Source organism: Humulus lupulus, chromosome 9 (assembly GCF_963169125.1).
Source record: "Humulus lupulus chromosome 9, drHumLupu1.1, whole genome shotgun sequence".
NCBI classification, from domain to species: Eukaryota; Viridiplantae; Streptophyta; class Magnoliopsida; order Rosales; family Cannabaceae; genus Humulus; species Humulus lupulus.
This window is the reverse complement of record NC_084801.1, coordinates 160,900,914-160,928,256: the sequence shown is the minus strand read 5'-3', so window position 1 is coordinate 160,928,256 and position 27,343 is coordinate 160,900,914. Positions and strand designations below refer to the sequence as shown.

The window sequence follows — 27,343 nt, the reverse complement described above, 5'->3', positions numbered from 1 at the left end:
GTTTACTGTTTACATGGCATAATACCATCCTTTACAAAGCACACAAAATAGGGAACCCTTAGTTCCATTATAAATCAACAACTGGGTGCAGTTTTCTTACCTTTAATTTCCAAGTTTACTGATTATGAGCGATGCCTCTCGAACACGATCCGCTTCCTGAGCCCTAGCTTAATACCTAGTCACAACCAAGATAGAGAGTACCATTAATAATTGCGTTAATATTTCCGGATGGAGTTCTAGCTTCTGGGACATCGAATTCCACCAAACACGGTGGTGGATTCGATCCCGAGCACCCTAGGTTAGGTTCCCGTGCTTAGAACCTCCAAAAGATCAAAAATACCCTTAAAGCCTGCGGCCCCTGAAACAAAGGCTAGGCCTCCCTGAAGACAGACACGCGTCGCGGCCCTGCCTTGTGGCGCCGCGGCGCTTCCCCACTACAAATCCTCCTTGGTTCTTCCTTGCTTCGCAAGGCCGCGACACTCTAGAACAGAGCCGCGGCCCAGCCCTTCGTGCCCAGAAAATCCACCATTCCTAACATCCTAACCTTGCTCAAAACCACCCCAAAGCACCCTAATTCCAAAACCCATTGATCACAAGACTTTTAACATGATTCTAGCAACATAATCCAACAAAAAACTAGCTTAAAAACTCATTAAGATCCCATTTTGATTTCTGAAACCCAGCAGCTCAAGAACTCTAAAACCAGTCATGCAAACTCAAAATTTAAACTCTAAATTACGAATTGAAGCTTACCTTATTTGATGAACCACTTCCTTAACAATTTCTGAGCTAATACCCAAGCTTTCCAGCTTTAATTCAATACTTAGACCTGGTGAAGTTCCCTTAGCTAGAGCTGAGCTAATCCCTCAAAACTTCAGCTCAAATCACAAGATTTCCAGCTGAGTTTCTTAGATTCTAATGGTTTTCCTTGAAAAAGAAGAATAAAGGAGGAGAGAGAGGGAGAAGAGAGTCGGTTCTTCTATTTCCACCAAGTTCTTAGGTTTTTTACTTAGTCTATCCTTAGGTAAGTAAGTTAATCCCGGGGCTCGGGGTACCAAAAACGTCCCAGAGGGAAAAATGGTAAAATTCCCCAATATTCCCGCCTAAGCTTCCTAACCTCAAATATATCTCCGATTATTTATTTCCATAACCTGATAGCCCAAATAATCATCTAATACCCGAAACACCCCTTGAATTGCCCCGAGTCAAGTATTAAGCCCCGTTGTGACTTTCCCGCTAACTAGCTCCCTATGATCGCCTTGAGTCGCACGTTGCAGATTTACCCACATAATAATGTGGTTCTCACAAATATAACATATAGTCACATTTACACTCATATAACCATACAAGCATGTTTACCATATAATCACACGTTAGTTTAATAAATTCACACATAAACCAATTATGCCCTCCCAGCACACTAATCAAGGCCCTTAAGCCATATTAGTGATTTTGGGTCGTTACGTAAGTACTATAGATTCCACCGAGATATCGGACATACAACCGATGAATGTTGACAGTTAAAAGATGAGATCGAATGATTGATCTCGAGGGGATATTTCGGGCAGTATGTAAGAAAATGAAACCCCAATCAGGCTTCCACCAGCCAGAGGGCAGCAACTGCACCACCTGCCCAGAACAGTAACTCTCGAGCTTGGGAGGATGAACGACCCCCTCTGATTGATGGAGAAGATGTCATAACCATCTCGGGGGGACCCCATATCGCAGGACCGAGCAAGAATGCCCAGAAAAGATATGTGAATGAGCTAAAAATTGATGACGGTTCTCCCTACGAACCCAAACCTAGAGCTCCGAAACAACAAAAGGTTGAAACTCAACCCATAACTTTCACTGAAGAGGACGTGTCTCATGTCCAGTTTCCCCATAATGACCCCCTGGTCATCACCCTTCAGCTCACAAACAAGAGGGTGCACCGAGTCCTAATTGATAACGGGAGCTCGGTGAATATCCTCTATAAAGCCACTTTAGAAAAGGTGGGACTCGTGCTTCGCGACCCAAAAGCATGTGCAACCACGATGTACGGCTTTTTAGGAGAAGGGATTGCATGTATAGGATCCATCGAACTCCTTGTGATCTTGGGAGACTACCCAGTCTCTATAACCAAGATAATGGAGTTCATCATAGTGGATCTTCCACCTGCCTACAACGTACTGCTCGAGAGACCCGCCCTAGTAGGGCTGGGGGCAATTTCATCTGTTAGGCATTTGGCCATCAAGTTCCCGACTTCTGGTGGCATCAGGACTTTGAAAGGGGACCAGCTGGCGGGAAAGGAATGCTACAACATTTTCGTTAGAGGGAAGAAACAAACAAGTCCACAAGCACTTGTCATAATTCAGAGCAAGGATGGGACAGTCTTCGAAATTGATGAAGAGATTGATCCTAGAATTGAGGAAAGAGCTGACCTCGAACCGCTAAAAGAGCTCGAAGAGGTCAAGCTCGAAGAAGTCGACCCCCCAAAGACTGTGAAGGTGGGGAAAAACCTTTCTAAAAAGGCGAAGTAGCATTTAATTTGCTTCTTAAAGAAGAACCAGGATGTTTTCGTATGGTCACATTCAGACATGGTAGGGATAAGTCCAAATGTGATAAGCCATGCACTTAATATTGACAAGAGCTTCCCCCCGAAGCAGCAAAAACAAAGACTCCTAGACGATGACAAAAAGAAAGCCCTAAAGGAAGAGGTCAATAGGTTAAAGGCAAATCGGTTCATACGAGATGCCTTTTATCCTGATTGGATCGCCAACCCAGTATTAGTTTTGAAACCCAACGGAACGTGGCGAACCTGCATCGACTACTCCGACCTCGACAAGACATGCCCCAAGGATTGTTTTCCCTTACCTCGGATCAATCAGCTCGTAGATGCCACAGCTGGATGTTGCGAAAATTAACCTATGCAAGTGCACACAGTCGCAATTTGTAATAATATGGTAAAAACCAAGTATCTTCCTCAAGAACTGATTTATCAATTACCAATCAATCAATTTTTTTAATTCTATTTGATCAAACAATTTTAGAGATTTCTAACAAAGAAGAATACTAACGAAGCACAATGAAAATTTAAACAAAATAACAGAGAGAATGAAATTAGGACAATTATGATCCTCTATTTTCCACCCTTTTATTTCCTAATGCAAGAATTATATCCCCTTCTCCCTATTCAAGAACAAGTTGCAAAAACAATTCATAATCCGGTTAAGATTTACAAAATTCAATCTAAATGACAACTTCCTATATTTCTATGGTAAAGTTGAATCATGAAGAAGGCATTAAACACGCAACTCACAAAAATAGGCAAACAATTTAGATACTTTCGTTCTAAATTGAATTTGCATCCAAACAATCAAAGCATATCAAATTTCAATTTGATTCATGAAATAATAATTAGAGGTGATCAATCAGTAATTGCACAAGTGACACAGATTGTAAGGAATTGAAAGAGATGAAGAAGAACATGAATTCTGCATTAATCCATAAAAAGGGTTTCCAAAAGATTCACATAATAGCCCTAAAGGAGAAATTAGCCCATAATATTCATTCTAGCAATCATAGAATTCAATTACAAACATAAAAATTGAAGATAGATGATGAAAAACACAAGAATGGATCCTCCAATCGGGTTCTCCACTCTCAGCCATCGTCTGCCTCCTTCAGCTCCTTCCAGTCGCAACATTATGTTTCTAAAAAAATCCCTACCAAATTTCCAAGTGAAAAGACCAAATTGCCATTCAAAAAGTGGTCAGAAATGTGAAAATCGTGTCATTAGCGCTACTTCTGGAGTGCTATAGCGCTATTAACAGTGGAAAAATGCCTCAAAATCTGGTGCACTAGCGCTGTAGCACTCTTATTATGGCGCTGTATCGCTAAAGTCAGAATAGAACGAAACTCGTTTCGAATAGCCTGCAGCGTCATCTCATCGTATTTTGATCATAACTCCTTTGATATAACTCAGAATTGAATGATTCAAAAATATATGGAAAGCTAAGAGAAATATCTACAACTTCTATTTCTAGAATTGTTTCCATAAAGTGAATAAATCATGGTCAAAATGCGTCTTGAAGTCTTAGACTTGCGTTATAGAGCATAAACGACGTGTGTTGAGCATCTTCAATGTAGTATTTTCCACACATAATGTCTTGAAACTCCACAATCAACACAAAATCCATCTTATTTATCATATGTAACATTTTTCTTCTCATTTCACTCCTTGACCATTAAAGCCTGAAACAAGAAGAAAACAAGCATAAATCTGCGCTAAACAATCCTAAATAACTAAAAACATAACATAAAACAATCTCTAAAACAAACCTAAAATGAACCTAACACTGGGCATAGTCTTATGTCATTCATGGATGCTTATTCTGGATATAACCATATCGCCATGTACGCACCGGACCAAGAGCATACGAGCTTTGTAACCGATAAAGGGCTATACTGTTACAATGTCATGCCTTTTGAGCTTAAAAATGCTGGAGCAACGTACCAAAGACTCATGAACAGAATGTTCTCCGAGCAGATAGGTAATAACATGGAAGTTTATGTTGATGATATGTGAGTCAAATCTAAACATAATGATAACCATGTGGACGACCTTGAAGAATGCTTTGCCGTATTACAGAAGTACAACATGAAACTCAACCCCTAAAAATGCTCTTTCGGAGTATCTTCGGGAAAGTTTCTAGGCTTTATAGTAAGCGCGTGAGGAATAGAGGTTAATCCTGACAAGATCCAGGCGTTAATTAATATGCCCTCACCTCGAAATCATAAAGATGTCCAGAGTTTAACTGGATAGATGGCGGCATTAAGTAGGTTTGTTTCTAAATCTACGGACTGCTGTCTTCCATTCTTCAACCTTTTGAGAGGAGGTAAAAAATTCGAATGGACAGAGGAATGCGAGCTTGCCTTCCAAGATTTAAAGAAACACCTCGCGGAACCTCTGATCTTGTCAAAACCTATCACAAGAGAAGTCTTATACTTGTATCTCGCTACAGCCGAGCACGCCATTAGTGTTGTGCTCGTCCAAGAAGACAAGAAGGTACAAAAACCAGTGTATTATGTCAGCAAAAGGTTACTGGGGGCAGAATCGAGATACCCTTTAATGGAAAAACTGGCCCTCAGCCTGAACCATTCATCTTGAAAGCTCCGACCTTACTTCCAAGCGCACCCTATCCATGTGTTGACTGACCAACCACTGCGACAAGTCTTGTCCAAACCAGAGGCCTCGGGCAGTCTGTTAAAATGGGCAGTTGAACTCGGGCAGTTCGAGATCACTTATCACCCGCGAATGACCATAAAGAGGCAAGCCCTGGCAGATTTCATCGTAGAATGTACTGGAATATCCAATGACGAAGGTATAACCCCAGCCCGCGAGCTGTGGAAACTTTATGTCGACGGATCTTCCAACGAAAATGGATCGGGGGTAGGAATCATACTAATCACTCCAACAAGAAATCGATTTCATTCCGCCTTGAGGTTCAGCTTCGAAGCATCCAATAACGAGGCTGAGTACGAAGCTTTATTGGCAGGACTCCGAATAGCCAAAGAACTCAAGGCAAAAGCAATACACTGCTATAGTGATTCACAGTTGGTGGTCAACCAAATTCTAGGGGAATATCAAGCTCGATGCATAAGAATGGCTACATATTTAGAAAAAGCTAAGGCTGCACTCGAACATTTCGAGTTCTATGCCATAGAGCAGGTTCCCCGAGAACAAAACTCAAATGCGGACGCCTTAGCCAGGCTCGCTACGTCCAACAAGGCTAACATGCTAAACGTAGTACCAATAAATTTCCTGTCGACCCCAGTATTAGCGAGCCTAAAGAGGAAGACGTATGCATGATTGACTCTGAGCCAACCTGGATGACCCCAATAGTTGATTACCTCGAAACTGGAATTCTCCCAGCATAATGGAACAAGGCTCGAAATTGATGTATCAGATTCCGAGATACACTATTGTGGAGGGGAGGTTATATCGGAGAGGATATTCTATGACACTACCCTGATGTGTGACTCCACCTGAGGCAAAGAAAATCCTAAAAGAAGTTCATGAAGGATTTTGTGGAGACCACACTGGGGGCATAGTCTATCAAAGAAAATTATAAGACAAGGATACTTCTGGCCTACTGTCAAAGCAAATGCATTCGAATATGTTAAGAAATGTGATCAATGCCAGTGATTCACTACAATTCCGTGAGCTCCACCATTCGAGCTAACCATGATGACCTCCCCATGGCCATTTGCGATATGGGGAATCGATCTCATGGGTTCGTTACTAACCGGCAAAGGTGGAGTAAGATATGCTGTGGTCGCGGTTGATTATTTTACAAAATGGACCGAGGCCGAACCCCTGGCAATGATTACCTCGAAAAAATTCCTAGACTTTGTGGTAAAAAACATCATCTACTGATACGGAATGCCAAGGAAAATAGTATCAGATAACAGTACTCAATTCGACATCAAATTGTTTACCAATTTTTGTGAAAAAAATGGAATAATAAAAAGTTTTTCCTCCGTCGCCCATCCCCAAGAAAACTGCCAGGTCGAAGCAATAAATAAAACCCTCAAGAGCTCTATGAAGAAGAAATTAGAAGAGGCTAAGGGAAAATGGCCCGAGGAGTTACCCCAAGTTTTGTGGGCATATCAAACCACAGCTCGCACTTTGACAGAACATACCCCTTTCTCCCTGGCATATGGGTGCGAGGCCATGTTCCAATTGAGGTTGAAATACCCACCATCCGAAGCCATGCTTACGACCAAGCCTCGAACCAATCCCAGCTCGAAGTAAGTCTGGACCTTATTGAAGAAAGGCGAGATGAAGCTCAACTAAAAAATGCGGCATATCAGCAGCGAGCTACCCGATATTTCAATAAAAAGGTTTGGGGTAGAAAATTCGGATTGGGAGACTTAGTATTAAGACGTGTATTCCTAGCTACAAGGGACTCAACTGCTGGAGTACTCGGACCTAATTGGGAATGACCTTACCAAATTGAGTCCATTATTCGACCTGGAGTATATAAATTGGCCAGATTAAATGGAGACTTGGTACCACGAGCTTGGAATGGAAAACATCTATGACCTTACTATCAATAGTGTAGGAATGATGTCTCATTGTAACCAAGCATGTTTTTTTTTATTAATAAAACATTCGATTTTGGTCAAAAGTCATTCTCTTTCTTATATGTTGTATTTTTTGCAAACTCTCTTAATTAAATAACCTATGGTCACACTCATAGGATATTGAGGGGGCATCAGTGGTATACAATAATACCATAAGTTTGAAAAAATAAATAACATTAATTAAAAAATAAGTGTCTGGATATAACCAGATGTGCGAGCTAAGATAATTTGGACATAACCAAATTATTAAAAAATAAGTGTCTGGATATAACCAAATGTGCGAGCTAATATGATCTGGACATAACTAGATTAAAGATATTTAAGTGTATGGATTACAAACCAAACACGACCTAAATAGGTTTGGAACAAACCAGCTAAAATTGATCAACAAAAGTAGGGAAAATGATAAACCTACTTCGAGCTAAGTCGAGATCGAGGCTGGAATATTTTTCAAAAATAGTTTCGACCTCATAACCTTAAGGAGCCACTCAAGGAAGAGGAAAAGTGACTAGAAAAAGCAAGATATAACTAAACTACTTATCTTACATGCCACATAAGTACTTTCGAGTGCGTGGTAAAAGTAAAATTCGACCTTGACAAATAACGAGATCGGATATGGATATATCGAGCAAACTGTGCATGAATGCATCGACACTCGAGCTTAAATCCAACAAATGTTTGGATGAATAAACAGACATAATGGAAAAAATTTATATAAATTGATCAAAATATATCGATCTAAGAAATGGGAGGCAAAAATATTAAAGTAAAGCCAAGCATAAAATTAAAAATACCAAATGTAAGTTTGGATAAACAAAAAATAACTCTTGTACGAGCTTTGAATTGTTTTTGCCCCGAGGGCATATATATATATAAAAAAAAAACAAAGTTCAACTATTACAAAAAGTTTAATGGGATGCAGCCCATGATCTCACTTCTAGGAAGCTGGAGCGTCCTCCCCGACGGCATCTGGCATCTCCTTAGCCTTTTCAGCCTCCTCCTCAGCTTCCTCTACCTCCAACCGAGCTTGCCATTTAGCCAAGAGCTCGTCCTCAAGGGTACCCAAGAAGTTCGTATCAAGATCGGCATTGTTGGCTAGATCCTGTACATGGCCATGTCCACTGCTCGATCCTTCCTTTGCTTGAATTCTTCGAGGAGGCAAGCCTTTTCACCCTCCATTATATTGAAGGTGGCATTTTTCTCCTCCTTAAGCTTAGCGTTTAACTTTTCAAGCTCCTTAACCCTTGAGTTCTTCTCCTTGAGCTCTTTGATTCTCGAGTTCTTCTCTTTGAGCTCGGCCTCCAGCTTCGACTTGGCAGCTTTGAACTCGTCAACGAGATTAAGCTGGAGATTCTTCAACTCTTGAGCCTAGGACATGCTCGAATGAACCTCATTGTTCAGCTGGTAATTCAGCTAAGTAAATGCAGCAAGAGCCTACACACAAACAAATTGGGTCAGAGATAACAACAAGAGTAAGAGAAAAAATTACCGAGGAGATGAGATCGATACCCTTGTCGTAAAGGGCATTGGAATCTCGTGAGTTGGTTAGGAATTGCCACTGAGGAGCCCCAAGATTGCTGAAGCTTTGGCCCACTCGAGACAGAACGTCCGAGCTAAGAGTGGCTCCATGGGTCCCCGTAACACTGTCGATAACATACTCATCACAATGAGTAGAAATCAACAGCAAGTGCTCCTGAGTTGGAACTGGCTTCTTCGGAGCTGGTGCGTTCGTCTGGAGGGCTTAGGTAGCAGGAGGCAGGGAAGGAGTGGCTTCCACAGGAACCCCAACTTGGGGGTCTGAGGTCACAACTTGGCTCGGGCCTTGGGGGCCCGGAGGAGGAGGAGTCACCTCTGTCTTTTTGGGGACTTTTGCAGGCCGTCCTACTTTTTGTGACGCTCTCGGGCATTTTCTTTGCTTGGCTCCCAAATGGCTATTGAGCACGTTTTCGAGGTCAGAGTCCATATCGCCTGCATAATCAAGTCACACATTAGTATACGAGCTCAAAATACTGAAGTAAATGTGAAGCAAACATTTAATGTAAACAAAGGTTCAAGCGACGAGAAAACTAACTGGAACTCTCCCCCGAGCTCGTGCTCGACGACCAAGTAATCCCCATATCTTCAAAGGAGGCTAGGGGAGTCCCTTCCCTATATGTGGAAGTTAACCTTGAAAGGTCCCTATAGTCGTTTGTTTCGTATCAAACAGCTACCCCATCCCAAACTTCATTTAAACTGTACATAGTTTGGTATTTCCCTAGCCAACTATCGAGCCTATGAACCCTATCATCCACCCAAGACCATACGTGAAAATTATCCCTAGAATCTGGGAATAGGATCAGGCTGTCGGGTTTATATTGAAGCAGGGAAGGGGACCACAAGGCCGAGCTGAGAATGACTTTACCTCTGTCACTCGAGCTCGAAAACCGAGCCTGATAATCCTAGGCCGCGGTGAGCGAGGATGTCAGAGATTTTTCCTAATGAAGAAACCGAGCTCCAATAGTGCTCAGCCTCGAAAAATTCCTCCCTTGAGGTAGGAATGGCAGTCGGTTACAAAATGGATGGGCGGTTTGATAAATCCTCCATCAGCGAGAACACAAGATCACCAGGCTTGAAGGCAACAGTTACTTTGAGCGTGGGGTCGAGAAGGATCGGTCTAAGCTCGGGGTCAGGATCCGGGTAGATTGCAACCCAAAGTTTCCTCATTTTCCTCTCCTCAACCCCGTCGATTTGACGTCGGAAGTGAGCTCGAATATCTTCATGCTCACACCTCACTTTGTGTTCGCGAATTAGCCGCTGGTTTCGAGTGAAGGGCGATTCTAGACTTAGAGTTGTCGGAGAATCAGGAATTGCGAACACTGACCCCCACCGTTTTTCAGAATTCTGCGACATCTAGCAAGAAAGAAAAATGTGAGGGCTAGGAACACAAGAAATAAGAGTAAAATTTTAGGTGATTCGAGCTTGAAGGCCCGAAATCACGGAATAAGCTCAATCGAGATCGAAATCTCAAAGAAAAGGGACGAACTCGAGGGAACCCCCGAGCCATTGTAAGGTTCAGGCTTTGAGCATGTATTTGACGTGAAGGAGGGAAAGTGGATTCATTTTCAGAATCCCGGATTTTCTGGGAAAAAGTTAACAGTTACTCAAAAAGGTGATCATATTGGGAAACGTGCAATTTAAAACCCTAAATCAGTACCCCATTTCTTGGTCTACACGGTACATTACCCATAGTCTAAAAATTAATAAAAAAAGCTACATTTGTATCCTTTACGCTAAATCTAGATTTGAAACCCATGATATCATAAATCTTTTTAATCCAAAATCTATGCAATATTAGCTAAAAATTGTGGTAGAGGTTACTAATTGTTATAAACATTCTAGTGCGAAACTAGCAAATATGTTCATGATAAGACAGAAACACGAAAATGAAAATATATATATGAACATATGGGATCAAGAACAGAAACTTACACACAGTGGCTTGTGGATACAGAGAGATTGACGACTAGAGGAGTGGTTGCAAGAATGATCTCACGAAGTCAAATAGGCCAAGATTGCTTTGTTTTCTCGGTCTGGAGAGCATGCAAAGAAAAGAGGATTTGTTGGTTCTGGTTTTTCTTTCTGAAACTTGAGAGGTTAAAATGAAGAAGAAGGGGACGACATAGTTATATATATGTGTCCCAAGAGGAAATCAAAGGTCGAATTGATCTGAGCCATTGACCAGACTCGGTATTTGATCAAATGGCTGGGTACAAACGTGATGATGGCGGCATAAAGTTGGCAGACGAACGGATGTGAGAGTGTTGAAAAAAGTACTCAAGTACTCTAGTTGAGCAACCCATGACTGACGCGTGTCCACACTTGAGTATATTAGGTGGCTCAGTTTCCAAGGAGGGCAGTTCAAAAGTTTCCTTCTCATAGGATTCGAACATATACTTTTGAGGGGGCAAAATGTTACACCTAGATTTCGAGCATGGGAATCATGATCTCGAAATCCAGGCTCGTTAGGTGTAAGCTTGAAATGAACACGGTCATCATTTTATCCACTATTTAGAGATGGTTTCGCTGTGAATGACAATCTCGCGAGCTCGAGGAGTATGTAACCTCGAAAGTGCTCCGAGCTTATAAGTTAAACTCGCAATTCGTCAATGGTAACTTGTTAGGAGCATGCGCGAATCGGTGTGACGAACTCGTAATGGGTAAATGGTCTCAAAGGCACACGGATCCAGCATTCGAACACGTCAGCTGTGTGTGAATGTATTTATTGTTATTACTTCCCAATGTTTGAGGGATCTAATGTGATATTGTTATTAATTCTCACGGTTTATGGGATATTATCATGCACGTAGCAAATAATGCATTAATTGGCATTATATTATTTGATTTACTGAATATCTTCTCAAAATATGTGGGAACGAATTCTGAAACCTTCTCTATAGATAGAGAAGGAAATTTCATTTGTAAGGGATCGAAACATTGAGCTTTAGAGAAAACCTTGGGCAACTATTCTCTGAAAATTTCAAGAAAACTCTAAAGAACTAATAACATAAACTCGTGGACTAGGCAGATTTTAACTGCTGAACCACGTACAAAGATCTTGTCTTCATTCTCTTTATTCAAATCCTTCGGTATATTATTGATTAATTGCTCTTATTTCTTATTTTGACGAAAAACGGCATCAACATATATATATATATTCATATTTCTAAAAATTCCGTAACAGATTTTGTGATTGCCTAAAGGAAATGGATAAAACATTTATCTAAATTTTGTTCAAACTTAGTGGTAAGATTTATTTATTTTTTTGAAAACTCTAATCTACTTTTGTTTAAATTATGTTAAGTATTTGCTTAATCAAATAAAAATAAAGATATTTAAAAGAAAAGAAAGCAAATAAATACAAATTCAAAAAAATAATAATATTAATACATAATTTTATTACTTATAATATATTAAGAATATTTTGAGATTTTCATTAAAATCTTAATAATAAGTTTTACAAATATTATGATAAAATGTTCTCTATTCTATTTTAGCAAATATAGAGTATGATATGGAGTTTTTAATTTTTGAAAATATTATTTTAATTAAACTTCTGGAATATAATATGGTTTAAACCATTTTTATACTTATATTACATATATCTCATCTATATAAAAAGTGTGTAGATAACGGAAATTCTTGATTTTAACAGTTTTTTATTTTTTTTCGTTAACTTTAATGGAATATTCTTATATTTAACACAATATTCTTATATTTAACGGTGGATTATAAACATGACTTAAACTTAAATAAATAATTAATTAAATAAATTAAAATAAGATATTTTTGAGATATTTTACAATGATAATTATTTAAAAATAATAAAATCATACATTTTATAACTTAAATAAAATTTAATTGCACTTAATATTATATAAACATATAAAATAAACTCAAACAAAAATAAATTAATTAATTTATTAAAATATGATATTTTTAAGATATTTTATGATAATTTAAATAATTAAATCATATTTATTTTAAAATAATACAGACATATATTATTTTTTATCTTATAAATTTGTGTGATAGTTTGTTTTTTTATTAAATGATTGGAATTTTTTTTCATTAAATTCACCAAAATATATTGCAAAATACATTAGAAACTAAAAATAGTTGATGCATGTATACAGCTATTTACACTATGATTTTTTCTATTCTTATTTTATTTCTATTATTAATTTTTTTTAAATATTATTATATTTTATATATATGTGATGTAGACATGTAAATATATATCTATGTCAGCGTTGTGTTTAGATGTCATATATATAGATATTATTAATATAAATATTTATATAAACTATAGAACTATAATTCATACTATTATATATTAAAAAAACAGTGAATAAGTTTTTATTAAAATTATAGACAATGTTTATAACTTTAAAACTAAGAAAAAATACAAAAATAAATGTAATTACCCTAAAATATTACATTATGATTAGGTTGTGAGTAAAAAAAATTTTTTTTGCAAAAAAAGTAGTTAAAAAATATAATATATTATTGCCTATATATGCAATGAATGATAGGAATTCAATAGAGACCATACAGTTGTTATTATTATTATTTAACCATATAATTCTAAATTAGGTTGAAATCCCAAGTCAAAAACATTAACTACTCTATACCTACACATTTATATATATTTATATATTATGGGAGGATTTTTCAGGTGCAACCCCAAAAAAATATACCGGTACACATTTTTGGTAGTTTTTGCTGGATAGTATTTTTGGCAAATTTTTTTTTTATGTCCGTGTCCATTGTAGTTATTTAGAGCATTTTGTAAAATTTTAAAAAATTATGAATAATTTATAATGTCGAAAATGTTCAAACAAGTTATCATTCACTCGCATAAAAAAACAGTCACGTATGCAACAAACTATTTAAACTTTATTTTCTATATTGTAAATTATTTAAAATTTTCAAAAAAATTGTAGGATGATCTAAATAACCATAATATACCATAATATACACAACAATAAAAAAATTTGCACCGAAAATATTATCCAGACCAAAAACTAAAGAGAATGCATCAATGTACCGCTTTTTGGATGTACGGAAGAACTACTTACTATATTATGAATGTGTATATTATTTAAATTTAGGTAAGAATGTTGAATGATGTGACTTTAATCTGTATATATTATTGTTACACCCAGATTTCGAGCCTTAAGAATTGTGATCTCGAAAGCTGGATTCGTCAGGAATGGGCTCGTAATGTCTGGAACACGTGTCCGCAACCTAGGCACTGAACCTACAAAGCAGGGGGCAACCTCGAAGATGGTAGCCTCGAAACCCTCACAAGCTCGAAAGACAGACATCGAAGTATGTCTATTCTCGGATGACCTCGGATCAGGGGTTCCGAGCCCGACCAAAGTGTGAGCTCGAAGCCCATGATCTCGGGGAAAATGCTACAACTCGAAAGTCATTAAGAGACCTGGGTGAACACGGCACTGACGATGTAGATTGATAACTTTGAATATCTTAATGAATCATTTTGGAGAGACGCAGTCTACATTCATTGTTGTAAATCCCTTATAATAAAGGGGTATTTATTATTCAGTTATACGTCCCCTGGTCTTCAGGGGACGTTTCCTTGTATATAGGAGTTACAGGCTTTTAATGCCATTAAATTTATTTACATATACAGAATAACTTCCCGAAATGTGTGGGATAGTATTATGAAATCTCCTCTATAAATAGAGAAGATTTGCACCATTGAAAGAGATGGAATTTTTGTAATCTGGGGAGAAACTCTGGAGAATTCATTCTTGAAGAATTTCCAGAAATCATCTTAAGTTCTAATAACAAAGACTCATGGACTAGGCAGAGTTAACTGCTGAACCATGTAAAAAATCTTGTTTGTCTTATTGTATTTTTCTTGCCATAACCATTTATTGTTTTCGTGCTCTTTATTCACTGTTGATGAAAAACGGCGTCAACAGTTTGGTGCTTTCATTGAGAGCATTAAACATTCAGTCCCTGAACGAGTTATGGCCGCTAACGTTCCTGAAGAAAACTATCCGAGATGCCCTGGGAAACAGCCAATGGTAAACCCGGATGCTGAAGAGAGAAGCGAGTCCTCCGATTCTCGGGGACCACCCGCACCTCCAAGGGATGAGGATATGTATTACAATCCTGAGCGGTACGTTCCCATTGTGGAACTTGAAAACTGGCAGCTGAAACAACAGTTGGCAGAAGCCAACAAGCGGAATGAGGAGTTAGCAAGGATAGCTGCGGAGGCGCAGGCGGCTTAGCCCCCGCCTCCGTGCGAAAACCAAGCTCCTCCTCCGAGGGACGTGCATGTTCCTCCCCGCAAGCCTCGTGGGTGCCCACGAAAGAATGCTGCCACAAGAAGGCCGGAACAACCTCCGTCACCAGCAGAGCCATCCACTCCCTCGAGACCCCGGAGAAGTACCCGAGCTAGGGCCCCGGTTAATCCACCTGCGGAGGTACCAGTGGGAACTGAGAACAACTGAGCCCCTGCAGAGGCTCGGACTCAAGTCCCTGGGAACACACAGAATGCAACCAACCCATCTCGGGCAAACTCCGTATCGTCCAGGCCACGAATTGGGTGGCAGCCACCGTCGCCCATATTGTTCCCTCCATCGCCTATAAGATATCCCTCACCTCCTCGCAGGAATGCTCAGCCAGTTCGAGATGAGGACGAAAGACGCGCGGGGAGAAGAAAAGGGAACAGGGAAGCTTTCCGGGAGCGGAGAGGCACCCTATCTGAAAAAAGTTAAACGTCCCGATCTCGCACGGTAGAAACGAGGTGGCACGAAAAAGACCCATCTCGAAACAATCATGCGACAAGTCTTACTAGTGACGACTCTGGAGATACCAGATCAGTCAGTATGCATGATCGAGGTCGAAAGTATACTGGGAGCCACAGGAATCGCTCCGACCTGTGGGAACATTTGAATCAGAATCGGGGTAATGTTAACCCGATGAACCAGGACCTGAGGGATCGCTTAAATAGGCGTAAAGACCCCCTGCGGAGGTGCGAACCTGGAATTGTGATCGACGACAACCAATTCTAGACAAGACCCCTCGCGGACCCGGTCCAGGAAAGAATCGATCAGTTAGAAATGGCCTTCAGGCTTTTGAAAAATGAGCAAGGTCAGGATCGATATGAAGATTCTGATGAGGAGCTTGAATCGTTTGCTCCTCATATTTCCAACACTCCATTTCCCCAAGGATTTCGGATCCCTCACGTCCCAACGTTTGAGGGAAAGTCCGACCCGTACAGCCATTTGAGTACATTCAATACCATAATGAGAGCAAGTAACATGGGTTACGAGCTCAGATGCATGCTATTTCCAGCATCACTGACAGGACCAGCTAAAAGCTGGTTCGAAAAATATAGAAGACACTCAATAACTTCTTGGGATCAGTTGTCTAAAGACTTCAAGAAGCAGTTCAAAGCCATGATGGGGGTTAGACCTGAGGCATCAACTCTGACTAACATACGGCAGCAGCCAGGTGAGACATTGAAAAGTTACCTTACAAGGTTTAACTTGGAAGTTGCCCGAGCTCAGAATGTGGACGACAGCGGCCACCTGATGGCTGTCCAAGCTGGAGTAATGCCAAGAAGTGCTCTCTGGGACGACATGCAGAGAAAACCAGTGAGGTCCCTAACCGAGTTTAATAAATGAGCATAGAGGTTTGTCAATGTAGAGGAGGCAAGGTCGACACTTAATGTGACTTCCCAGCCCGTAACTACAACGATAAACGTAAACTCTGCCTCAACTTCGACAAACCCACCAGCTTCGAAGCCTGCTGCGGAAAACCCTTCCAAAAGAAAAAAGAACAAAGGGAGTAACCCCGAGGCCGAAGGAGGAAAGAAAAAGAAGGGGGAGAGATATTTCTCCGTGTACAGAGTGTACACCGAGCTCAACGAGTCTCGGGAGAGCATATACCTGGCTAATGAAAACCAGGTCCCCTTCAGGCGTCCAGACCCAATGTGAAATCAGAAGTCTAAGAGGGACTTCAGCAAATATTGCCGATTTCACAGAGACACTGGGCATACTGTTGATGAATATCGACAGCTGAAAGATGAGATCGAAGGATTGATCTCGAGAGGTTATTTCAGACAATATGCCAAGAACCAGAATACTAATCAAGTGTCCGCGAGGCAAAGAGCAGCTGCGCCGCAGCCCACACCAAACAACAATTCCCGAGCTAGGGAAGAAGATAGGCCCCCTCCAATTGATGGAGAAGACGTGATAACCATCTCGGGAGGGCCTCATCCCGCGGGCATGGGCAGAAATGCCCAAAAAAGATATGTGAACGAGCTAAAGACTGGGGATGGGTCTCCTTATGAACCAGAACCTAGAACTCCGAAAAGTCAAAAGATTGAATCCCAACCAATAACCTTCACTGAGGACGACGCGTCCCATGTTCAGTTTCCTCACCATGATCCACTGGTCATCACCCTCCAGCTGGCAAATAAAAGGGTCCACCGAGTTCTCATAGACAATGGGAGCTCAGTTAACATTCTCTATAAGGCAACCCTTGAAAAGATTGGACTCTCCCTTCGCTACCTGAAAGCATGTGCGACTACGCTATACGGCTTTTCAGGAGAAGGAACCGCCTGCATGGGATCCATCGAACTCCTCGTGACCTTGGGAGACTACCCGGTCTCAACAACCAAGATGATGGAGTTCGTAGTAGTAGATCTACCTTCATCCTACAATGTGCTGCTCGGGAGACCCGCCTTAGTTGGGTTGGGGGTAGTCTCGTCCGTAAGGCATCTGGCCATTAAGTTCCCGACCCCTAGTGGTGTCGGGACGTTGAAGGGAGATTAGTTAGCTGGAAGGGAATGCTACAGCATTTCCTTAAGAGGAAAGAAACAGACGAGCGCACAAGCACTCGTCATTGTTCAAAGTAAAGACGGGACGGTGTTGGAGATTGATGAAGAAATTGATCCAAGGGTTGAGGAGAAAGTTGACCTTGAACCCTTAGAAGAGCTCGAAGAGATTCAGCTCGAAGATTCTGATCCCTCGAAAAAGGTAAAGGTTGGAAAACACCTCCAGGAATAAGCCAAATAGCAACTAATTTGCTTTTTGAAGAGAAACCAGGATGTCTTCGCATGGTCACATTCGGACATGGTAGGAATAAGTTCGAACATAGTAAGCCACACACTAAATATTGATAAAAGCTTCCCTCCGAAGCAACAAAAGCAAAGACAGCTGGATGACGACAGGAAGAAGGCACTGAAGGAGGAGGTCGACAGGTTAAAAGCAAACCGATTCATTAGGGATGCTTTTTACCCTGACTGGGTAGCCAATCCGGTGTTGGTCCCAAAACCTAATGGGACGTGGCGAACCTGTATTGACTATTCAGACCTCAACAAAGCTTGTCCGAAGGACTGTTTTCCCTTACCAAGGATTGACCAGCTCGTGGATGCCACGACGGGGCATGGACTGATGTCGTTCATGGATGCCTATTCTAGATATAACCAGATTCCCATGCATGCCCCCGACCAGGAACATACGAGCTTCATAACGGATAAGGGGCTATACTGTTATAATGTCATGCCATTCGGGCTCAAAAATGTCGGGGCCACATACCAGCGGCTCGTGAATATGATGTTTTCAGAGCAAATAGGGAACAACATGGAAGTTTATGTTGATGACATTCTAGTCAAGTCTCAACTTAACGATAACCATGTTGACGACCTCGAAGAATGCTTTAGCGTGCCCCGGAAGTATAACATGAAACTAAATCCTCAGAAGTGCACCTTCGGGGTATCATCAGGAAAATTCCTGGGCTTTATTGTAAACGCTCGTGGAATAGAAGCCAACCCTGACAAGATCCGGTCCCTGATCGACATGCCCTCACCTCGAAGACACAAGGATGTCCAAAGTTTGACCGGCAGGATGGCGGCACTAAGTAGGTTTATTTCGAAATCTACAGACCGTTGTCTTCCGTTTTTCAACCTTTTGAGGGGAGGCAAGAAATTTGAATGGACGGAGGAGGGCGAGCTGGCCTTCCAGGAGCTTAAAAAGCACCTCGCAGAACCCCCCATCTTATCAAAACCTATTACAGGAGAAGTACTGTACTTATATCTTTCCACCACTGAACACGCAATAAGTGCAGTGCTCATGCGAGAAGAAGAAAAGGTACAGAGACCCGTCTATTACATCAGCAAAATGTTGCTGGGGGTAGAGTCGAGATACCCCTTGATGGAGAAGCTGGCTCTCAGCTTAATTCATTCATCTTGTAAACTTTGACCCTACTTTCAGGCACACCCCATCCATGTGTTGACTGATCAACCACTTAGGCAAGTCTTGTCTAAACCGGAGGCTTCAGGTCGACTTATTAAATGGGCGGTTGAACTCGGACAATTCGAGATCACCTACCACTCGAGGACGACTATTAGAGCACATGCATTGGCAGACTTTATAGTGGAATGCACTGGCATGACCAACGATGAAGTTATAACCCCGGCCCACGAGCTGTGGAAACTTTACGTCAATGGTTCATCTAATGAAAATGGATCGGGGGCAGGGGTCATTTTGATTACCCCCGCAGGGAGCAGATTTCATTCTGCCTTAAGATTCGACTTCAAGGCATCGAATAACGAGGCCGAATACGAGGCTTTACTGGCAGGACTTCGTATAGCCAAAGAGCTCAAAGCTAAACCAATACATTGCTACAGCGACTCCTAGCTTGTGGTTAATCAAATCTTGGGAGAATACCAGGATCGTGGCACAAAAATGGCAGCTTACTTAGAGAAGGCAAAATCCGCATTGGAACATTTCGAGTTTTATGCGATCGAACAGGTTCCCCAAGAGAAAAACTCAAATGCAGATGCCTTAGCTCGGCTCGCTACTTCTGCCGAGAATGATGAGCTAAACGTTGTGCCCATTGAACACCTCTCGGCACCTAGCATTAATGATCCGGACGAGGAAGACGTGTATATGATTGAGTCCGAGCCTACCTGGATGACCCCGATAGTCGAATATCTCGAGACCGGAGTCCTTCCAAAGGATCGGAACCAGGCTCGAAAGTTAATGTATCAACTTCCTCGTTACACCATTTTGGATGGAAAGTTGTATAGAAGGGGATATTCCATGCCATTACTTCGGTGCGTGACTCCACCCGAAGCCAAAAAGATCATTGAAGAAATTCATGAAGGGTTCTGTGGAGACCATACTGGGGGGCATAGCCTGTCCAAGAAAATCATACGCCAAGGTTATTTCTGGTCTACCATTAAATCAGATTATTTCGAGTACGTAAAGAAATGCGATAATTGCCAGAGATTCGCCACGATTCCTCGAGCTCCACCATCCGAGCTGACCATGTTGACTTCCCCATGGCCATTCGCGATATGGGGAATCAACCTCATAGGCTTTCTCCCAACTGGCAAGGGCGGTGTGAAGTATGTTGTAGTTGCCGTAGATTACTTCACAAAGTGGACAGAGGCTGAACCATTGGCAACAATAACTTCCAAAAAGGTCCTTGACTTTGTAGTAAAGAACATCATATGCCGATATGGGATGCCGAGGAAAATTGTATCCGACAACGGAACCCAGTTCGATAGCGACTTGTTCACCAACTTTTGCGAGAAGAATGGAATAATAAAGAGTTTTTCATCAGTAGCTCATCCTCAGGCGAATGGCAAGGTCGAAGCTGTAAACAAAACTCTCAAGAGTTCGCTAAAGAAAAAGTTGGAGGAAGCAAAGGGACGATGGCCCGAAGAGTTGCCCCAAGTCTTATGGGGATATAGGACTACAGCTCAAACATCAACGGGACATACCCCATTCTCTTTAGCATACGGTTGTGAAGCTATGTTGCCTATCGAGGTCGAAATCCCAACAATGCGAACTCACATTTATGACCAAAGCTCGAACCATGCTCAGCTCGAAGAAACCTTAGACTTGATCGAAGAAAGAAGAAACGAAGCTCAGTTGAGGAACGCTGCCTACCAGCAACGAGCTACCAGGTACTTCAACAAGAGAGTTCGAGATCAAAAGTTCGGTGTGGGAGATCTGGTGCTAAGGCGTGTATTTTTGGCGACGCGAGATCCAGCAGCTGGCGTGCTCGGGCCAAATTGGGAAGGACCCTACCAGATAGAGTCAGTCATCCGACCCGGTGTCTACAAGCTAGCGAGATTGGATGGGAGCCTGGTACCGCGAGCATGGAGTGACGAATACCTAAGACCTTACTATCAATAGTGTAGGAAGGGTGTTGCTTGTAACCATGCTTGTTTATCTGTACTATTTTGCCTACTTTTGGATTTTATCAAATAAAGATTTATTTCATCTGATATGGTTTATTTTTGCAATCTCTCTTAATCCAATAACCTATGATCACATTCATAGGATATTAAGGGGGCATTATTGGTATATATAAATACCACCAGCTTGAAAAATAAAGTAACATATACGAAATACACGCAAGTGTTTGGATATAACCAAGTGCGCGAGCTAAGGTAATTTGGATATAACCGATTATCAAAAACGTACAAGTGTTTGGATGTAACCAGACGCGCGAGCTTACATAGTTTGGATGTAACCAAATTATCAAAAGATAAATACGTTTGTATGTAACCAAATATGCGAACTAAGTTAAAAATATGAGTGTATGGATTACAAACCAAACACGACCTTAAAAGGTTTGGAGCAAACCAGCTAGAACTAATCGACGATAAGTTGGAACATAAACCTACTTCGAGATAAGTCGAGATCGATGCTGGAGTATCTTATAAAAAAAAATAGTTTCAAACTCATAACCTCGGAGAGATAACCGGGGATGAGAAAAAGTAACCAAGCAAAAAGATATAACTAAACTGTTTGCATTACACACCATACAAGTACTTTCGGGTTCATGGTTAAAGTAATATCCGATCTTGATGAAAAACGAGATCGGAAGCGGATAATTCGAGCAAACTGTGCATGAATGCATTGAGCTTCGAGCCTAAATCCAAACTATGTTTATACAAATAAATAAACATACGTGATTCTTTAATATAGAATGTGCAAAATATTTCAAACCAAGAAATGAAAAGCATGGATATTAAAAGAAAAAATAAATTGTATCAGCCCTACGGGCATAAAATAAAACAATTACAAAAATAAAGGGACGCAGCCCCGAGATGAGATTCAAGAAGGAGCAGTCTCCTTGGCCTTCTCAGCATCAGTGGCACTAGACCCCTCAGGACGAATAGCATAACTATCCTTCTGAGCAACCTTGGTGGCGGCCTCCCGAGCAGCCTCCTCCGCCTCAAGCCGAGCATTCCACTTATCTAGGAGCTTTGCCTCAAAAGGGCCTAGGAAGCTGCTATCGAGGTCTTCGTTATTGGCCCACATTCTGTACATGGCCAAATCAACCGCCTGGTCCTTCTTCTCTTTATACTCGGCAAGGAGGCGAGCCTTTTCACCCTCAATTATATCAAAAGTGGTGGCCTGGTCTTCTTCGAGCTTTTTGTTAGCCTCTTGGAGCCGAGTGTTCTCCTTCTCAAGCTCTGCGAGCCTGGTATTCTCCTTCTCAAGCTCCGTGAGCCTAGTATTCAGCTTCTCAAGCTCGGATGCTTTGGCCTTAAGCTCCTTGGCTCCTGCCTCAAGCTTTGCATTTGCTGCCTTCAGGTCATCACTCACTTTGAGCTGAAGATCCTTCGCCTCCTGAGCATAGGACTTGCTCGAATGGATCTCGTTGTTCAACTTATAGTTGAGCTGGGCAGAAACAGCAAGAGTCTGACACAAAAAAAAATCATCATTAACACTCGGACCGTCTATAAATATTACTAAGAAAAATAAAAGGGGGGAAGGAAAGTTACCGCGGCGGCAAGCTCGATACTCTTCTCGTAGAGGGCGGTGCAGTCTCGGGCGTTGTTCAAAAATTGCCATTGGGGAGCGTCGAAACTGCTAAAACTCTGGCCCACTCGGGACAAGACGTCCGAAGCCAGCGTAGCCCCATGGGATCCAGCAGCATCACTACAAGAAAATGGGGTCTTTACCTACTAATTGTAAGTGTAGGTAAAACTAGCCTAATGGTGGGTAATATGGTTTACCTACCAATATTGAATTGGTAGAGATTGGTAGGAAAAAGTTAGTGGGGAAAGAGTCTTTACCTACACTTATTAACACTGGTAGGTAAAAGAATTAGTGGACCCCACTAAGTTATAAATCAATTGATGAGTCATCAGATGACGTGTTTGATGACATGGCATCCTACGTGTATGCTGATATGGTTTTTGTAGTTTTACGTGTCTGATGACGTGGCATCATATGTGGCATCCTATGTGGCATCATATGTGGCATCCTACGTGGCATCATACGTGGTATCATTTTATTAGCCCACATAGCATTATTTTATTGGTTTGTTACACAATTTATATTTTGTTCAAATTTAATGGTTATGTATAGGTAAAAGATAATAACAGTTATTTGTAAATGTTCTATATTAGAAATAAACTAGAAAAAAACCATTCAATAATAAAATGTTTAATGCTAAAATTCTTTATAATGTTCAATACTAAAATAAATCATAAAGTTATCATTTTAAGGTTACCCCTACCAAAATAAAAAAAACTTCATAAAGTTCATTCCTTAGTAAATTAATGTAAATAAACTAAGAATCATCTTGTGACTCCCGAACTGAAATAGATGGCGACTCTCTTAACATCGATGGATCAGCATCTGGAGTTAACTCTGTCCACCCTGCCTTTTCATTTTCTTCTGCAGCATATATCTTCAAGAATTCTCCCTTGAGCCCAACCTAGAACCATGTTAAACAATACGAAATCCACTTTAAAATCCCAACCTTAAATATATCAAATAATGATAACTTATTAAAGGGTGTCTAGAATTTTTGCCTAAAAAATTCAAATACAAATTTTTTTCGTCTTTTTTGAAACAAAACATCGACTTTTATTGAGAGATGTCTACTAGATACCATTATCTACCTGGATAAAAAGTGAATTTGGGTGCAACACCATTTAACTGACTAGCAAATCATGCAAAAGGGAGAAAACAAAAATATATTAAAGGGAGCCAACAACTTTTACTTTCACAGCCAACACAAAGGAAATGAAACCTTGAAATTGAACACACCTGGTAGGTCCATAAAGACTTTGAGAGGTCTATATCCCCATTTTGAAATCCAATAAGTTTAACTTGCCCTCTAAACCCTGCTCCGTCTTTCTCCAAGAATGCACCATAATTCTGTATCATAGATTAGATGCACCATATAAATATAAGATAACAAGTGACAATAAAATGTCATATGTACTTGGAACTTCTATAAAGAGTACCATTAGGAAGTATATGATTAGAAAGAAATAAAACTTTCAATGAAGGAGAAGAGGACACGGGAGTTATCTGGGAAAAAGTTAAGCCTTGGTTGGCTGTATGGATTTTCAACTGTAAGCATTTTAAGGCATAATCGTTCTCAATGCTTCTCGGTCATTGGTATTTGTGGTTGTAATGAGTTAGTTTTTTTGATAGTTTTTATGTTTTACGTCTTACTGGATGTTTTAGATTGAAGCAGTCTTTCAGAGGCTGTCTACAGTAATACACAGCATATCATCCATTATTAATACAAATTTGTTTCACATAAAAATTAATAATAATGATAACAATAACTTATACATAATGTACCATTAAAACTGATAAGAAAACTATGAAAAAGATTCAGAAAGAAATTAAAACATTGGCTTGGAACTTGTATCTTAGTGATCGGGAAAGGTAAGTGCTAAATTCCATGTAAGGAAGTAGGGATACATGACAGTGTTTTTTCTTGTTTCTTTATATTTGGTTTCCTTTTCTATTCCATTATAAGTTATCATGTGCTCACATAATTAAAAGTTAAGCATAAAAAACAGTAATAAAAGGGTCACACAAACCTCCTGCTTTGGTCCTAATTTAATATACTGGGGTGAATCAGCAGCAACCAGAGAAGGTTCACAGAGCTTTATAGCAGCATGCAGATCCTTTAGATGTCCCCATTTAGGCTCACTCAGTAAGCCTACACAATGACAAAACATGCTTTATAATCTAAATATTTTTGCACTTATATTCCTTCCAATTTATAATATTTATATGGAAATCACTCCTTCCTCAAATAGATAAACAAAAAATACAAATAAAACTCAGAAAAATAAGGACAAGTCACTGACCATATTCATCAATTGGAGCATCATAATCATAACTAGTAATATAGAACGGTCCGCCGGAAGTCTGACCAAAGTTTGTTCCACCAAAGTACTGAAACCACGTAGATGACAAGTCAAATAGCAGAATGTACATATAATTAAGAATGAAAATATATATATCTGACCTTGACGACACAAAATATGATTCTTTTTTATTTAAAGAAATGAAACTTTGTATTAATCATTAGAATAAATTACAAAGTATCAGGTTCATGTTTGCATCATAAAAGTGAATCATGAAACCCTGAAAAAAGTAGCTAAAGTACAATTAAAAATGGAAAAACAAGATAAAAATTTGCTTGCAGAAGTTTTCCAATCCCTCACTAAATCTAAGAAAGAAACTCCCTCAAAACCTTTAATATTATATACCCAGGTTGCCACCCAGAATTTTATTTTATCCCAAAGAAAGTTTCAAATATAGAGAGATCATTGTAATGTCAATTTATTTTATTTCATTTCTTAACTTATGACAGTAGCTTGAGATTCAAAAGCTCACTTAGTTTTGCAGGGATACTTCCTGATAGCTGGTTTTTAGAAAAATCCAAGCCTTTTAGATCCTTCAAGTAGCCTATTTCTGAGGGAATTGTGCCAGAGAAGTTGTTTTGGTTTAGGAAAAGGTAGTTGAGATTTGTCAAATGTCCAATTGTCAATGGAATTTCCCCACTAAATCTATTGGACTACAGTTGCAATGAGATTAATGATGTCTAATTTGATATCAGAACAGATGAAAGATGACCAGAAAGCAGATTACTGGATAAGCCCAATTCACTGATATTGTTCAAATTGGACAGTGACAAAGGCAGTTCACCATAGATTTTATTTTCAGCGAGGGCCAAGAAGTTGAGTTTATTACAAAGTCCAAGCTCAGAGGGAATAGAAGAGTCCAATAAATTTTTGTGAAGATCAAGGTGGGTGAGCTCCTTGAGTTGGCCTAGAGACAAAGGAATTTCTCCTCTAAAGAAATTATTAGACAGAATAAGAATTTCAAGACCAGGTATGAAACCAATTTGATAAGGGATTGGACCATTTAAGGGATTCGATCCCAAATGAAGGTGTTTGAGATTGAAAAGCTTTGAAATGTTTGATGACAAAGGTCCTAAGAATTGGTTATTATTGAGTTTCAGAGTTTCAAGCTTTCCCAGATTAGTATATACCCATTCTAGGATTTGGCCAGTCAAAGTGTTAGATGACAAGTCGAGAAAAGTCAAGTTTCTGCAGTTTGATATGAAACTTGGAAATTCTGAAGTGAGGTTATTATAATAAAGATCAATATAGGTTAATGAAGACATGCCTGAAAATTTAGACCAGTCAGGAGATTCGAAGTAGTTTGATCCAAGGTCAAAGTACCATAAGTTTTGGAGATTTCCCAGTTGATAAGGAATTATTCCACCAAGGCTGTTGTTGTGAAAATTGAGATATTGAAGCTCTGTTAATTGGCCTATCTCCATTGGTATTGAACCAATAAGACTGTTGTTGGTAAGGTTGAAACTGGTGATATTGAGAAAAGGAATGACATCAAACTGGGCTAATGTTCCATTCAGATTCAAGTTGGAGAGATTTATCTCAGAGAGTGTACCAGTGACATTGTTGCAGACAATCCCAGTCCATGTGCACAACTTGTTGAGATTAGTGAGGGACCATGAATTCAAAGAAGGTGAAGAAGTTAAGCTTTCTTTCCACTTGACAAGAGCTTCAGCTTGTGTTCTAGGCGAAGATGTGATCTTAAAGGGAAGCAAGAGAATAATAAGGAGAAGACACAAACGAGTATTGATGATTTTCATGGTGTTTTTGCTTCTGTGGGTTTAAGGTTCAGTTACAGTGGTTGGTTTACTCTCATATAGGAGACAGAATGAGCTACTACAGGGTACTTCCTTGCCAAGAAATAGGCATTGTAATATATATTATTATAGTATGAAAGAGTTTGATAAAAATGGCTCATCTCTCTTTTGACCAGCTAAGTATGAAAGTTGATCAACTTAATCTAGATGTGTTCCCCTTCTTTAGGCTAATCCTCAATATTCATTATATTATTATAGTAGTTATTATCATACCAGAACCAGATCAATCAAATTCAAACACAAATTCGCAAAGTTATGAAATCCATACCAAGTCATACATTATTATTATTACATGCTTCATAGAAACAGAGTAGTGAGTCTTCAGAGATGCATTCAAATTAAACAGACACCAAACCAAGAAAAGGGAAGCTGGGAAAGTCTTCAAAATGGTGTATCTTCAAAAGTCCCTAACTCTAATATTCATTGGCAATGACAAAAAAACACAAAATAAAAAAGCACAAATCTTTAAAATAAAAATATATAAATAAAAATCTGAACAACTTCCATCGATAAGATTCCTATAAACCTTACTTGATTAAAAACCTCTGATAATATTCATTGAGCTAGAATTCATGCCATCACTACCTGAGTAGTCAGCTCCCTGTTGTAAATGGTGAGAGTATGAATTATAAAACGTGATAAGATCAAAATTCAACAAGGCACAGAA

The 27,343-nt window shown here is 39.9% G+C and overlaps 1 pseudogene; it reads right to left on the bottom strand.

Moving 5' to 3' along the window:
* Positions 1-23,314: 23,314 nt before the first annotated feature.
* Positions 23,315-26,619, bottom strand: LOC133802321 (probable leucine-rich repeat receptor-like protein kinase At1g35710; annotated as a pseudogene).
* Positions 26,620-27,343: the final 724 nt, after the last annotated feature.